Here is a 15095-nt window from a genome sequence, read left to right on the forward strand (position 1 = left end):
GTGGATATAAGCTCCCCCCACCCCTGCAGCAGCGCTGTGCCTTAACCCACTGGGCACCCAACACACACACAAGCACACGCAATGCACGTGACTATCACACCACCACTGCGTGACACACACACACACACAATGTCCTGAAATGTCAAGAGCACAGACTTCTCAAGAGAGCCCAATGTATCCTGTTTTATTCAGCACTTGTGACGTATGCGTCTCCCGTACAAAAATTGTACTTGTGAATAATTCACCGTTACTGCTGTGCTGCCAATCGAGTCCATATGATTCACGACCCCAGCTTTCCTGTTTCCTTGCACTTCTCTATCTCAGTCCCTGTGGTTTCCTTGTGCTGTGCTATCAAGCAAGACACTGCAGCTCTTGCACTGTAAAATTCTGCTGGCTTGAAGACTGGTTTGGTAGAAAGGAAACAAAAACCACAGACTGCACACAGCACAAGGATATGGACTAATTACTTTCTTCTTGTACATGAAATAACTGCATTACCTTTTGGTATATGGAAGGTTATGAAATTCTCCTCTTGAATTGCTTCTATAACAGCACTACAAAACACTAAAGAAAAGTTGTCGCTTTTAACATTCAAAGCAATTCTAAAAATTGCACCACCATCAAGAATTAGCATAAAAAATGGTGTCCAGAAATGAGCCACATGGTTCAGTAATGGGACTGTGTGTCAAAAATGTTTCGAATTTACTTAATCTTTTTGTATATAATTTCGAATTTACTGTAGGTACAGACTCATTGTTATAATGATGTAAAAGGCTTAATTAAACGTGTATAGACAATAAATATGCAATAACGTACAACTTTTTTGGACCCTTTTCAGTTATATTTCTTTCTACGTCTACCGCAATAAACAATATAATTATGGACAGGTTTCTAGGGGAAAAAAAAAACTGAAGTCCAGCACGTAAAAGAACACTTAAAGTTAAAACACTTCCAGGAAAGGAAAAAAAAAATCATCATCACCCTTGAATGCCCCTCCCTAATGGTGTATCCACGCTGCATCTTATGTAATAGTGAACAGTGGTAATTATGAAAGCAGTGGGTGAAATAATGTGAAAAGTAATCAGGCATTAACAGGATTAACCAAAAAATGTGCAGAAAACGTCGAACAAATTGCTCCAAATACATTTTACAGCGTGAAGCATCAAAGAGTGCCCACAGCTGCAGGAGAAGAAAAGGCTTAGAGCGTGCCGAGGGCTGCTCTCTCTTGCGCTCTCCTAGTCACCATATCCACACCAGTTTGTGCCTTCCCCTCTTTTGTGTGGGATCATCGCGCCCTTTATAGAAAGTGACAGATGAATCATCGTTACGATGGAAGAAGCAGGCGAGCCCTGGCCCCTTTACTGTAATAAAGTCAAGCCGCCACAGCTTCTGCACGGAGGGAGCTGGGGTGCGTATTGATCACCGAATCGCCTTTTGTCTGCAATTTAAAAATCAATTTCAGGTCGAATTTGTGCAGCTGAGGAAAACAAAATGGTGCATCACACCTGCCCCTCCTCCCCCTCAACAAACAGCAGCCCAATAGATATCTGGAATATGTTATTCATATTTACAGAGGCATTTCCACTAGTCACGCCTGACAAGATCTGAAAATGGCTCAGACATAGCTGATCTGAATTAATTGTGCTCAACCGGAGAGTCCAAGAACACACTGCAGATCGGGAAATTTCCCCCAGCATTTTCAAACGTTATTATTCATTCAATCCACATTCCCGTTAGCTGCGTTTGAGTGATGAGCACAAATTCAAGGACTTTTGATCAAAAAGACACAGACCTATGAAATTAGCTGAAGACCTGCTACAGTACCTCCTAATGTACAAGGATGCTCAATAAAATTACCTACACGTGCAAACCTGAAGGAAAGCATACCTTAATTATGCTATAGCACAAGGCCTATATAAAGGCTAATACACAGTTAACAGGCTACACTGAATTAGGTTAAAACAGAAATTGCAATGCACTGCTGGAGGATTACTTGATTTTACATCAGTTTACAACTACAGAGGTCAAAGCAGGGATCTGTATCAGCACGTGAGCTGCACAAGAACAAATAGAGGTTCATTTCGCTCTGAAAAACCAAATCCACAACATTATGGCTACAGAGCCTTTAATTAACGATTCTACTGTTATACCTGAGGAAGCCTCTACTGCTGGAATGATAGATCTTTTTCAGCTTGGAATTAATGGCGGTGTTTCTCAATCTTTTCCATCCTATGGCAAGCTTACATAAAAAATGCACCACACCGCCTCCCTCCACACATCACCAGTCTCAGCACATTAATATTAATATTCAATACAACACTTCAACATTTAACCAGAGTTAAACACACAACCACTCTAACAACTGCTCTCAGACTGTTTTCTATATCCATCAAACTTGATAAACAGGGTTCACACCACAGTTTCCACGAGTACAGTCTTAAAGTTGTCTCTATCTTGTTCACCAAATGCACAGCATGACACTTTGTTTACTTTACAAATGTAATATATGAATAAAAACAATTACTTGATATTGTTTAGATTTGTGTAATGTGCTCTAGAGTTCACAACCACAGACTTAAAAGTTAAAAAAAAAAAAAACAGGGAAAAAGCTACTGAGATGCAGCACAGATTTGTAGTCCAGCAGCAATAATATGTTAGGAAAGTAGCTTTGGCTCAAAAGGTCGTTCATCTATTTCTTGCTTCATCAAAACTTGTGTATTAACACCATTAATGATTCTTCTGTCAGTTTATTAAATACCAGAAGCACCACAACTTAGAAGATGAAGTAGATTGAAAGATATATACTATAGATCCATAAAAAGCAAGATTTTTGTGTTTGTTTTTTTTTTAATTATTTAGTTTTTTTTATAAACGTAAAATTACCAATATATTTATCAAAACCATAGGGAACTGCCAATTGCCTATTTTTCCAATGTCTCTGAAAGCTACAAACCCCACCACCGCAAACAGGAGAGACCGAGAAAGTGTAGGCCGAATCCTCCGATCCGTCTACCTTAGAGCCACTCATGTTTGAAATCCTCACTGGCTAAGCAGTCCCATACTGGACGTTTAGTTTCCACAACAGGACAGGTTCTCACCAACAGCCCCGTGTGCTTACAAGAGCCTCGATCGGTTGCCAGTGGTTGTGGTGGGGGATAAGGGTTGAGAGAGACCTGGCCGACTAATCTCGCCAAGCCCCTTGGGGAGCCTTAGTCATCGACGACCAGCGACCTACCGCTGGCTCAAACCTGCACTCACAGAGCCCCAACTGTGCTTGAGCGCCTTCACCGCATGACCCACGCGGGACTGCCCACACTGAGCACTACCATGACCACGAGGGTGACAGCAGCGCATGGACGAACGGCCTCGGCTGGGGATCCAGAGACAGGGTAAATAAGGAAGCAAAGAGAACCCCTAGAACCTGATCATTGGAAAGAACACACACTTGTTGCCTGATAATACCGGCCAAAGCGTTGGCAAAGAAAATCTGGACCATACGTATGACACTTGATCCCAACAAGAAGCCATTCCCCCCCCAGGCTGATCAAATGCCTTCGCCACAACTCATGAAACAAAGGCCCAGGCAGAGAAACACGTACAATCCAGAAAAGACTGCAAATGTTAGTGGAGGCCAGGCATCCTGCAACAAAGCCTGCCAGATCATGGTCGTCCAATCTGGTGATAGTGATGCGATATGCATCTTCACACACTGTTTGGTGCCCAAGCAGATCAGTGAGAGGTACCAATGACTGCCACAACTCCAAGAGCTCAAATAGTCTCATCAATTTCAGGAGGGGTGCCACCAAATCTACCCTTTGTCATTTCCTGAACTGCTTCGAACATCACTGGTGGCTTGTTTTAACATGAAGATATCAAACAATTATACAAGTCAACATCTAGGGACTTTTTATAATTTCTGATCAAAAACCTTATCAAATAACAACAATGAAAATACAAACAGAACATGTTAAAACTCACTTCCTATCCCACCACGTATGGGAACTTAAAACCATATAAATCCCCTGCCCACCTCCCACCCCAAACAACAACTGATGAATATGGAGACTGACAGTTGACTCTTTACTAGTGTTTTCTTTGAAACACAAGGTTTCTGCGGGATCCCATAAGCACAGAAACTACAAGGAGTTTGGAGATTAATGAGGAGTGACGTGCTCTCAGCCAGTTTCAAGAAATGAAGGCTCTCTGTCTGTCTGCAACTACTGCACTCTTTCACCTTCCTGTTGCCAACATACAGTTCACTGATTAACGTCACATACATTTAGAAGTACTTGAAATTAATTTCTGTGCCATGAAAGACTTAGCAGATAACCTAGAATTAAGGAAGTCTGCAGGTTTTGTGTCCACGGTATTCACTAACTGTATCAACAAGAACAGAAAAGGGCAAATACAAGCAGGGTACATGGAAGAGAATGTCTGACCACCACCATAGCCTGCTACTATTCATGAGTTACAACTTCCCATGAGTTAAGCAATCCTTCCAAAAATCACAATTTACGATATCTTGAGAATGAAATACACCATATAGAAAAATGCAATGAAGAAAATCAAGACTGAGACCCTGTGTATGTATGCATATTGGACACAAACTGTAAAATGGAAGTGAACTGTGCATATAATCATAAAAGATCTGAGACCACAACACAGCTCCTCTTTTCCGAGATGACATGCAGCTTTTAGGCAGCATTTTGATTAAGAGCTGTTCCTACTTCACTATGGATATCAAAGGACTGTTGTTACAGTTGTTACTTCATTTAATTTACAAAGCATCCATTATGAGACACCTATAACACTTAAGTGGCAAAAATAAAGACTGCAATATGACGTGAACTTGGCTACATCACGCATGCTTCCGAGTTTACATAAACCTTTCTGACCTGAAGTGGTTTTCAAACTGCAAATCTACCCGTGTGGAAATGGCTGATAGCATCTCTAAATCTCTTCTTGGGAATTACTTTCTTCAATGGCTTTCTTCCCCTTAAAACATAAGCAATCTCATGGTAGATGAATACCTTTTTTCCTTCTCCCAACCGACTGTCTTGTGAGGTGGTGTTTGGTGGTTAAGATAATTTTAATCTAGTTCCCAAACAAACTGGTGAAGTCTGATGACTCTCAGGTAAGTCTAAAAGCAAACGTTTCCTTTCTTGTGCTCAACAGGACTGTTGTGTTTAGATACCAGTGGTGCAATTACTCTGGCTTCAGCCTCGCCATAGCTGGCACAAAACGAGTACCAAAAAAAAACACCTCAACTTTTTTTTATACAGTACAGAATTTGAACAATGTCTAAACAATTTAAATTTCTAACCCAACCAACAGTATTAGTTTAAACACTGAGATGGTTGTTTGTTTGTTTGTTTTTTTAATGCTTTTCACAATAGAGTATTAGCACACTTCTGGAACAGAAGACTGCAATACTGGGTCACAACATCAGTCCCAGTGCAGAAAAGCCAAGAGTTGCCATATGATAAAAAGAGCAGACGGCGATTCAACACAGAGGGAGTAACGTTGTGATGCAATCTGATTTTTTTTTATGTATTTATTTGAGCGATGCTCGTCTGGGAGCTCCACTCACAAGGCTCTATAGTATGTGCACCTGTCAGGTCCGCAGTCGTGGCGCTTGCTGGCTGCCCTAATTCCGGGAGGCCATCTGCAGCGTGCAGACCGGCAGAATCCAGTTTGCTTAGCACAGGGCTTCGGCGCTCGTCCGGGCAGCCCACAGAGGGGGTTCGCAGCTCTGCAGCCTCGGAGGGCTTATCCGCTGTGCCACTTCATCACGTCCCCAGCGTAAGCACGAAAATCACGAGCACTGCCCAGTCTCCAAATGAAACAACTGGCTTTGTTTCAGAGGAATTCTTTCGTGAGGCCTTAACCACACAGAAGTGTATGAATACCTGGACTTACTGCCAAGTTTTTATACTGTTAAAACTTCATACGACACGCAACACCACACAAGAAACAAATATTTTTAATCATGCTAGAGCCCCGTTCTTCATAACGTGCATGGTGATGGAACATATGAGATTAAACCTTCAGATTATAATAGCTCGCTTCCACTGTGGTGACGAGTATCATTTTCTTTTGGTCAAATGCTTTCAAAATGTGATCAGAAAGTACTATCTGAACAAGCGATACAGAGAGAAACCTTGTCTCCACCATGTCCTCACTGGTTCTGCAAAACGGTTTGCAGAACCAGTGAGGCCGAAAACAGTTTTGAAGAATCTGCTTTCTCTACAGCCTGAGAAGTTACATAACAAGCATTTAATATTATCAGAAATACGTAAATTATTCAAACTCTTCCAGACAAATATGGAGCAATGATTATCTTCAAATGTCTGAAACGCAGATAACGGATCTTAATGACTCCCTAGACAAGATGAAAAGACAGAAAAAGTCTATTATTTAACAGGCCAGCAAAACAAAGATTTCAGACCTGTAGAAAGCCTCCTTCCGTTCCTACAGACCACAATCCCTCACTCTGGCACAAGAACAAACGCTGTGTTCACTGGTGTGACCCCATTCACCTCAGACTTCTGGAAGATCACACAGCCTCCCCTCCAACCGAGAAGTGCCTTCTTTTTGTCCACATTTTGCAGAATTAAACTACAACACATCTGTGTTATCACAACAGTCTTAAATATCTGCCTAAATAATAATTTCACCTTGTAGGGAAAGTTGCAACCAAAGTCTGAGGATATCAGTAAAACAAACAAAATCGACATAGAATCCAAATAACTGGCAATAAGAAAGCCTTTTAGTAACGCTCTCCTGCCCAGTCCTGTCTTCTTGCTTTCAGATTTCTGTTAAGCTCTCTGGTATCTGACGTTGCCAGCTGTGTAGGATTGACTGGAAGTACATTTGCATAGCTTTCTTGAAATAAACCAAATATAACAGGCATCCCTCCGTTAGTTTTAGAATTACAGTAGCTAGACATGGTTACATTTTTTTAACCGAGATAGCTAACTCTGTATCAGAGAGTACTCCTTCAGTGTGAAAAACTGCACTGAATTTGCAACAGACTCTTCCTCCATCATGACTGATGGGCTCTCGATTTCTGTGGATGTAGACACCACCAAAAGGTAATTCATGTTTTAAAATACTTATTCATTTAATATTTAGGAGACAAGAATTGCTTTCATTCCTCAGTTTTACCTTATCTTCATATTGAAACTGTTAGGCCTTACTGTGATGTACTGCATGGTTCATAGGGAAAAACAGCTCCTATACCATGCACAACGCAAGCTAAATTTAACAAGACATAGAAAACGAAACTGTTCAGGAGTCTGATAATCCCCACACAGAACAGAACTAGCCCCAACACTCGGAGATGACACAGTGTCATTAACAAGATCTCTTTAACGTCCCCACTAATTTACACTGTGAATTCAGCCTGTGACTTTAACATCAACTGTCACGTTATACAACATCAAACTCCAAGAACACTGCAGATTGTATTGGACAACCTGCTCCCCTTAAAGAGCAGCTAAACCATTCTTTAATTTCCAACCAGCAGGAAATAAGCCTCCAGTATGACTACATGCATCAGCAGAACAAGGAAAGATGTGACTCTCTGGATCAGAAATGCCACAGTAGCATTTGTAGATCAGCATTCCCTTTCTTACTCTGATGCAGCCTTGTGCTTTTCTCTCCCTGATCAGTTCCACATCCAATTAAATGTTCAATGCCAGGGTCACAAATGTCCTAGATTAGAGAGTACGTCAACATTAAAGCTATGACGCCGAGGTATTTAGTATAAGCTGGATTTTGTTCAAATATAAGTGTCTCAGGTTTAGCTATGTAGCTGGATCTCTGTCCTAGGCGTTATTTTTAATTTTTTCTTAGTTGGAAGTGTTTTACGGCTGTATACATCTTCAATGACACGCTCCAGAACAGTACTGGGGAAAGGCAGTACGATGTCAAAAAAATGTCAGCCACAGTCTCCCTACAAATTATTCTAATGGAACCGAGTAGAAAAGTAGAATGCTGTTTAGTTGTGATAGAATTTATGGAGTTGAGCCATTCCTTTTCCTGTTTTTTTTTTTACGATAGTCTTAGTCAGCGTACACCAGAGAAATGATGTGCTTGTACATTTCTCCCTCACAATGTTTTTCTGAAAGCAACAGTTACCAAGGAGACGTGGCCATTCTAGTCCCTTTGGTAGCTGGTTGCTAACATATCCAACAATCCCATCCGGCCGTTTCTTGGTGTGGATACCCTGGCTTTCAAGAACATGACTGGGCAGCTTGTTCCACACCCTCCCGGCCCTTCTCTGATACAGAAGGACTGCCGCACAGTATGTACAACAAGGTTCAGGAAAAAATCAACGTGGAATTTACAGGAGTAGAAATGATAGATTTCATATACATCATTCAAAAATCATTTCTAACCTCTACATTGAGACACCTAAAGCACTGAATAACGTTTGCTAGTAGACTGAGGACTGTTTACTGAGGAAACAAAAAAACTGAGCACTACATTAAGTTGAATAGAAATTCACTTGGAAGACTGCGCTTAAACGACTGCACCAGTGAATACTGGTGAGTCGTTGCTATTCAGAGCTTTTGCTGACCCCACTTTACCGCACCGCCCTCACAGCCACTTTTCAACGCAGGGATTCAAGTCCCAGGACCTCGACTTCCTCCTCCTTCAGCTACAGGCCGGCGTGCGAGTGAGCGGATCTGGTCTGAACCAGTCACAGCAGCACTCTCGCCATTGTTGCCACGGAGCCCTGTGTGGCTGGCCTTCCTCGGCGTGCCATCTCTGAAGCCAGGCGGGGGAAACTCCACAAAGACCCCTTTATTCCGGCTTCTTTCTTTCCGACGCTCCAAACAACTTTCAGTTGCTTTTCCGTCATCGGTTAACTGAAGCAGTGGCTCCGGAGGGAGGGGTGCACAAACGCGATGACCCAGAATTTTTGGCTAACGTCTTCCTACTGCACAGTAAACACCTCAGATGTTTCTTTAGCACCAGAGGGGCTCCCGTAGGAAATTCAAATCTGATCAGTTCAAAAACACCAAAAAGCGCGCTTGGACTTCCAAGGCTTCAGATCCTTTAAACCGCTGGTAAAAACGGTCAGCCCAAATTCTTTTTCTGCAGAAGTGCCAACTTTCGGAAGGAAAAAGGCAACACATGCCAAGAGGGGCCAAAGTGGATTTGTTTTTTCAAAATTCAAAAAGGGACATCTAAGCTCATGGAAATGCAACATCTTAATCAGTTCCTAATAAATCAGGGAAACAGCTGTACTGCTAAATCAATAATTTTGCAAACATTTGGCCATTCAAGAATATCCACAAACACCTAATCTGCTTCTGCTTCTATGTTTCCGTTGTTAGAATCACTATGAATTTGAAATGTCTGCAGGAGGACGTTTTCAACTCTTCTAAGCTCTAGTCTTGAAATATTCCAACCCATAAGCTCGGAAAACAGCTACACCTCCGTCTTCAATAGAATGTATAGCTTATTGTAAACTACTTACTGAACAATGCTATATTCTGAACTTCAAATCCTATCACCTTATAAATGTAATGTTTTCTACAGCCCAAGACCCCCTCCTGTCTGATAAACGCATGCATGTCTAAATACTCTGCACAATTTAGTGCTACATTTATTAAATCACAGTCAAGGGATGACACGTGTTTCAAAAACATTCACCCGTCTATTTTCTCACAGCTTGATCTAATGCAGGGTCGGGGGGGGGGATCTGGAGCATAACCTGGCAAGCAACGAGAGCAAAGCAGAGTACAAACTGGATGGGATGCCAGTCCATCACAGGGCACAGAGAGACACAATCACACACACACACACACACACCAGGGTCCATTTTCTTAGAAACCAATTCAACCTGCCAGTATGTCTTTGTACTGTGGCAGGAAACTGGAACACCCGGAGCAGATCCATACAAACTTGGGGATGACGTACAAACTCCACACATATAGCACCTCAGGAATGGGACCCAGGGTCCCCGAACCACAAGACAGCAGTGTCCATCACTGCGCCGCCATGCTGCCCTTTCTAAAACAAGCAAAAAAAAAACAACAACAACTTAATCTGTGCTCTCCAGCCTCTCTTTGATCCCAACTACGCCAACATGAACACAGAAAATAATCACAACAACAAACTAGTACAAACGTCAGACAGGATTTGATGCGTGTATTACGCAGAGCTTGTGGAAAACCCTATTCCACAGCTCGCTGTGCTCTTGCCAATTGTTAATTTTCCCAGACTAAGTCTTGACGCACTGCAAGTCATTTCCTCTCCCTCGGCTTTTCCACCCGCCGACCAGCAAAGAACTATTAAAAATAATTAAAATCAACTGGCACTGGCTCGGCAACAGTTCCAAATCTTCAGAGCTCTCTGCGCGGTCACAAGACCTGCAGTAAAGAAATTAATACTTCAACATCAAAAACCAACTATCTCTAAATCCTTTTCATGGTGCCAGCCCAGAAAAGTGCTCCAAGTCATGCCATGCATTAAATGTTAAGGAAAGAATTCAAACGGCGGCTCATTCTTGAAGGGAGTCGAGCACTGCGGTTCTGACAGGAATTGGATGTCTTACAAGACATTTAATAAACCTAAGCTTAGGCACTGATACACATCTGATCAATTTTCAGTTTGAAATGGACAATGGAAAATATTTCTACAAACATAACTATCAATACCTACTTACTAAACACTGAAATCAAGCAATGCCCTAGGTGTTAGTATTTTTATTTTCTACTACATATTTTTTACAATATTTTGTAATAAAAAAAAAAACAATCCTACCAAACATATTAAGAGTCCCAGCTAGAACATAAATGTTCCAGGCTGCTTTATGTATGAACTCTCAACAATGTCTGCGATGCCTTACAATTTTCATCTCATCTGCTTTCCTAACTGCTTACTCCTGGTGAGGGCTGTGGTGGTAGCAGGCTGAGCAGGGTAGACCAGACTTCTCTTTCCCCAGCTCCTCCTGGGGGATTCTCAGCTGAGAGGTATAATCCCTCCTGCATGTCCAGTATCTGCCCCAGCGTCTCTTCTTCCCAGTAGGCTGTGTCTAGTACTCCGTCCCCTGGGATGGTGGTTTTGTCATGGTGGAGGGGCTTGAGTGCCCCGGGGTGTCTTGGAGCTGTGTTGTCCTGGTAGGGTCACTCTTGGCAAACCCACACCTGTGGGGTCTGGTCTGAGGGAGGTGTGCTTGGGATGCCCTCGTTACCCAGCCAGGCTCAGCCTTAAGCGGCTACATGGAGCCCTCATGTGGGCTCCCCACCCACAAGGAGAAGGATGGGGATCAGACGCCATGCCAGTCAGGTGACGGGCATGAGCAGGTGATGTTGTTTTATTTTTAATTGTAATCCAACAACTCCATTGAAAGACCCCAAACATCAAATTTATTGCTCAACTTTATTCCTGTGCGTTTCTATCCATTGAGGTCTTTGGCTCGTAGCATTAACTTACAACCAAGAACTCCTGTCAGCTTTAAACTGTACAGCCCAGTCTCTTATAGAGCTTTATACATGCATTAAAACACATCAAGCAGAGAAAATAAACATATATAACAAGATTTAAATGAGATATAATTTTTTAAATGACGCTAAATGGCCTCAAAGGAAACACTGAATGATGATAAATAACTTTTAAATGACACTTGTAAGTTGTAACAGACTCCAGATCTGTAATGGCCTCAAGACAGGGAATTGCAGTTTTTCAGGCATCCAAAAACTGTGTCATCTCACCCTCAGGGCACACTCTAGGATTAGGAACAACTAAAATGAAGAAATATGTTCTTAAGCACTGCTTACATTGTAATACTTTATCATTTATTAACACTTTAAATAAATTCATACCAAAGTAAAATACGCTTCAATGGCACCACCCTGTGGATGCTCACAGGAACTACTTGTATTGACCAGAACAACCTCAGTGTGCGAAAAACAATCTGCATTCTCAGCCTGAGTCACTTCTGCCAAGGAAAACTGAAGCCAGACTGTAGGTCACTTTCAAACGTGTTAAACAATTTTAAAATAGTTCAAGTAGGTTGCCGAGTCAGCATGCAAAGGAACAGGTAACAAACGGTTTTATTCCATGCTTAAAAGAAAAGAAAGGAACATTTCGGCCGTGGAGCCTTCTTCAGGGGTGAGAAAGACAGGGTAAATGGCAAAGATTAAATAGCACAGGAGAACAAAAGCTGGAAAAGTTGAGGAGGAGGAGGGAGAGGGGAAAGGCAGAGAGGCCACTCAGGAAGTGCAAAGTGGAGAGGGTGGAGAAAGGTGTGAAGTCAAAAACCTGCATGAGAATAGAGAAAACTACACGAAAACAAGTCTGGTATTTGGGGGGGGGGGGTGAACCTAGTTTCAGGATGAGTTTGGTTTCTGTTGTCCTTCTGCTGTGGGAGATGAGAAACCCCTCTTTGAGAACAGAGATCAGTGTGATCATGGCTGTCTGAGGTGAAATGAGAAACTATGGGCTTGGAGAAATCTTTAATCTTCACAGTCCTAACATGCTCTCTGAAGCGGTCTCCTAGTCTCCTTCCGGTATCCCTAACGTTAGACAGCTGGGCATTTTTTGCAAGAGATACAGTAAATGAGGTTGCTGGAGATACAGGATGTTGTCTGGGTGATCTGGACCTGAGGGGCCCTGAATAAGCGTGTTGTTACATATGTATTTGCAGGTGTATTTGCATAATTTTAAAATTTCCACTTTCTCAAGATCAAACTAAAATACAAGTGAATATCTAATAAAAGAATCTCCTAAAACTGGTAGGCCAACCTCAATCAATAGAATGTTTGAGGAATTTATTCAGATCTACAAAAAAACATTTTAACCTTACCAACTTGAACAGATTTACCTCCAAATCCTATTCAAACTTAGGCTATTGTAAATGATGGTTTGTCAAACCAAATATTGACAATCTACCACGCATTTATACTTGGAGAGAATTTATCAATCTTAGGATCAAGTAATAGGTTTATTCCATGCTGAAAAGAAAAAGGAAAAACAGCATTTCAGCTGTGGAGCCTTCTTCACAACCGAAGAAGGCTCCACAGCCGAAACGCATTTCCTTTCTTCTCTTTTCAGCATGGAATAAACCTATTACTTGTTCCTTTGCAGCCTACGCATGCTGACGCAGCTCCCCACCTGAACTACTATATCAATCTTAGACCTACCTGAATAGTAGGTTTGCCTTCTAAAAAAAAAAAAAAACTTTCTGGAGGTCCGTCAGAGACATTTTTATGCAATTCATTGCACTAATACACTACATTTTGACATATTAACAATATTCTAACGTGCATGTTACAGACACTTCTCTCTCACTTTTTACTTGATAATGTATCAGCATTGCTTTCTTTTAAATTGTGGAACTGGTGTTCTCTATTAGTCATTTAGTATTAGATTTTGTGTATGTATATGTATGTGGATAAATGAATACAATATAAAGCTGAATAATTAAAACATCAATATGTTGTTTATCTCAATGTGTGTCACTTATAAAATTCTGCACTATAGTAATGTTCAACATGTTTATATTGATACAATTCTTGTAAAGTTTATTTTTCCTGATAAGACGGATAATCATTTGGGGGGGGGGGATTTAAAAAGATTTAGACTTTGATGGGTGAATTCACCAAAAGCAAATCCCTAGATGCTTCTAGAGTACTATAATAAAGATTTTGAGCGTATATAGCATCTTCTAAATTATTATTAAATTATTATTAAATTATTATTATTAAATTATTATTATTATTATTATTATTAGTATTAAAAGTTCCAATTGCTTAAGGAATTTCTAAAGCTTAATTTGATATTTGAAGTAGATTGAAACCCTGCTGTCTCGCCAGCAGATGGCACTCCACTTCCACATCATGCACTGAACAACCATGAGGCAGCACATTCTCTGGATCCAAACACTACTGAAGGCCAAGGTGAACACAATACTGCAGGGTCTCGACATCTGTGTTTTTATTTGCAAATTCGTTTATTGGGAATTCGGTCTGGCTGACGAGGGACTTGGATGGAAGAAGAGCACAGCCAGACGAAACCAAGGCGAAGGCTCTTAAATGTGACTTTCAGATTAGCCACGGAACCGTTTTATAGCAGGGGAGCAGGGGAGATGGAGAAAGTGCAGGCATCTGCAGGAGGCAGGGGAGGGATTTATTTGATTACCATGAGGTTGTGATTACTGTTTGTGTTAGTTGACTAATGTTATGTTCATTAAGTCAAAGTCAATGCGTTAGTTTTAGAACTTTACTACATTAGTACTTTAATTATCATATATGGGCGGGTCACTTACTGTACTTTTTAATTCACCATACATACTATCTACTGTAATACAGCCTGTGACAGTTCAGGGTGGACTTGGTTATATGCAACCAAGCTATTCAGCTATTCACCAAAAGGAACCATTTTGCAAACACAGAAGGCCAAAGCATGCACCGAAACCTCACAAGTACAGACCCTACTGTACAGCTTCAGCAACAAAGCCAATCCAGTTATTTTTAGATTAAATTACAATAAATCCCCGTAGATTCACTTTCATTTTCAAAACCTTAAAAAGTCAGTACTGCTTAAAAACACAAAAGGAGAATTATTCAAACCAGCATTGCATAAATCTAAAACTTATTTTGGCCAATCAAGCACTGTTCAAGGGGGATACTGGGAGGAACTGGATGTCTGGGTGAACAATAATAATACTGTAAGGCGACCATGTTTGAAAACTACAGAGGAAGCCAAAGCCTGGAGTTCCCACTTTTAGTAGGGATAATGTGGATAGCCAGCAACGTTATCGGTGCACAACAGTTACAGTTTTCAGACATCTACATCAAACAAATACTGCGGAAGGTCAACATAATCACTGACTGTCCTGACCACCCCTTGCGTAGTGAATCTGAGTTCCTTCTATCACGGAGTCAATTCAGACTACCTCGATTTAATTGCAACACAACTAAGTTATCTATTATTTCCACAGCTATTAACCAGCCACATTTGCGCCGGTAATCGATTGTTTGATTTTGTCTTCAGAATGTATCTTACGCATCACTCAGTGAGGTCACTGATGACCTCATTTTTCGAACTGTGAGGATTTACAGCTTTCTTAATTTTAC

General features: G+C 41.3%; 1 protein-coding gene across 1 annotated transcript in view; it reads right to left on the reverse strand.

Moving 5' to 3' along the window:
• Positions 1–15095, reverse strand: part of tsc22d1 (TSC22 domain family, member 1) — a 71312-nt gene that overhangs the window by 13746 nt on the left and 42471 nt on the right. The gene's annotated exons all lie outside the window — the stretch shown is intronic.

Source organism: Lepisosteus platostomus, chromosome 2 (assembly GCF_059453375.1).
Source record: "Lepisosteus platostomus isolate fLepPlt1 chromosome 2, fLepPlt1.hap1, whole genome shotgun sequence".
Lineage (NCBI taxonomy): Eukaryota > Metazoa > Chordata > Actinopteri > Semionotiformes > Lepisosteidae > Lepisosteus > Lepisosteus platostomus.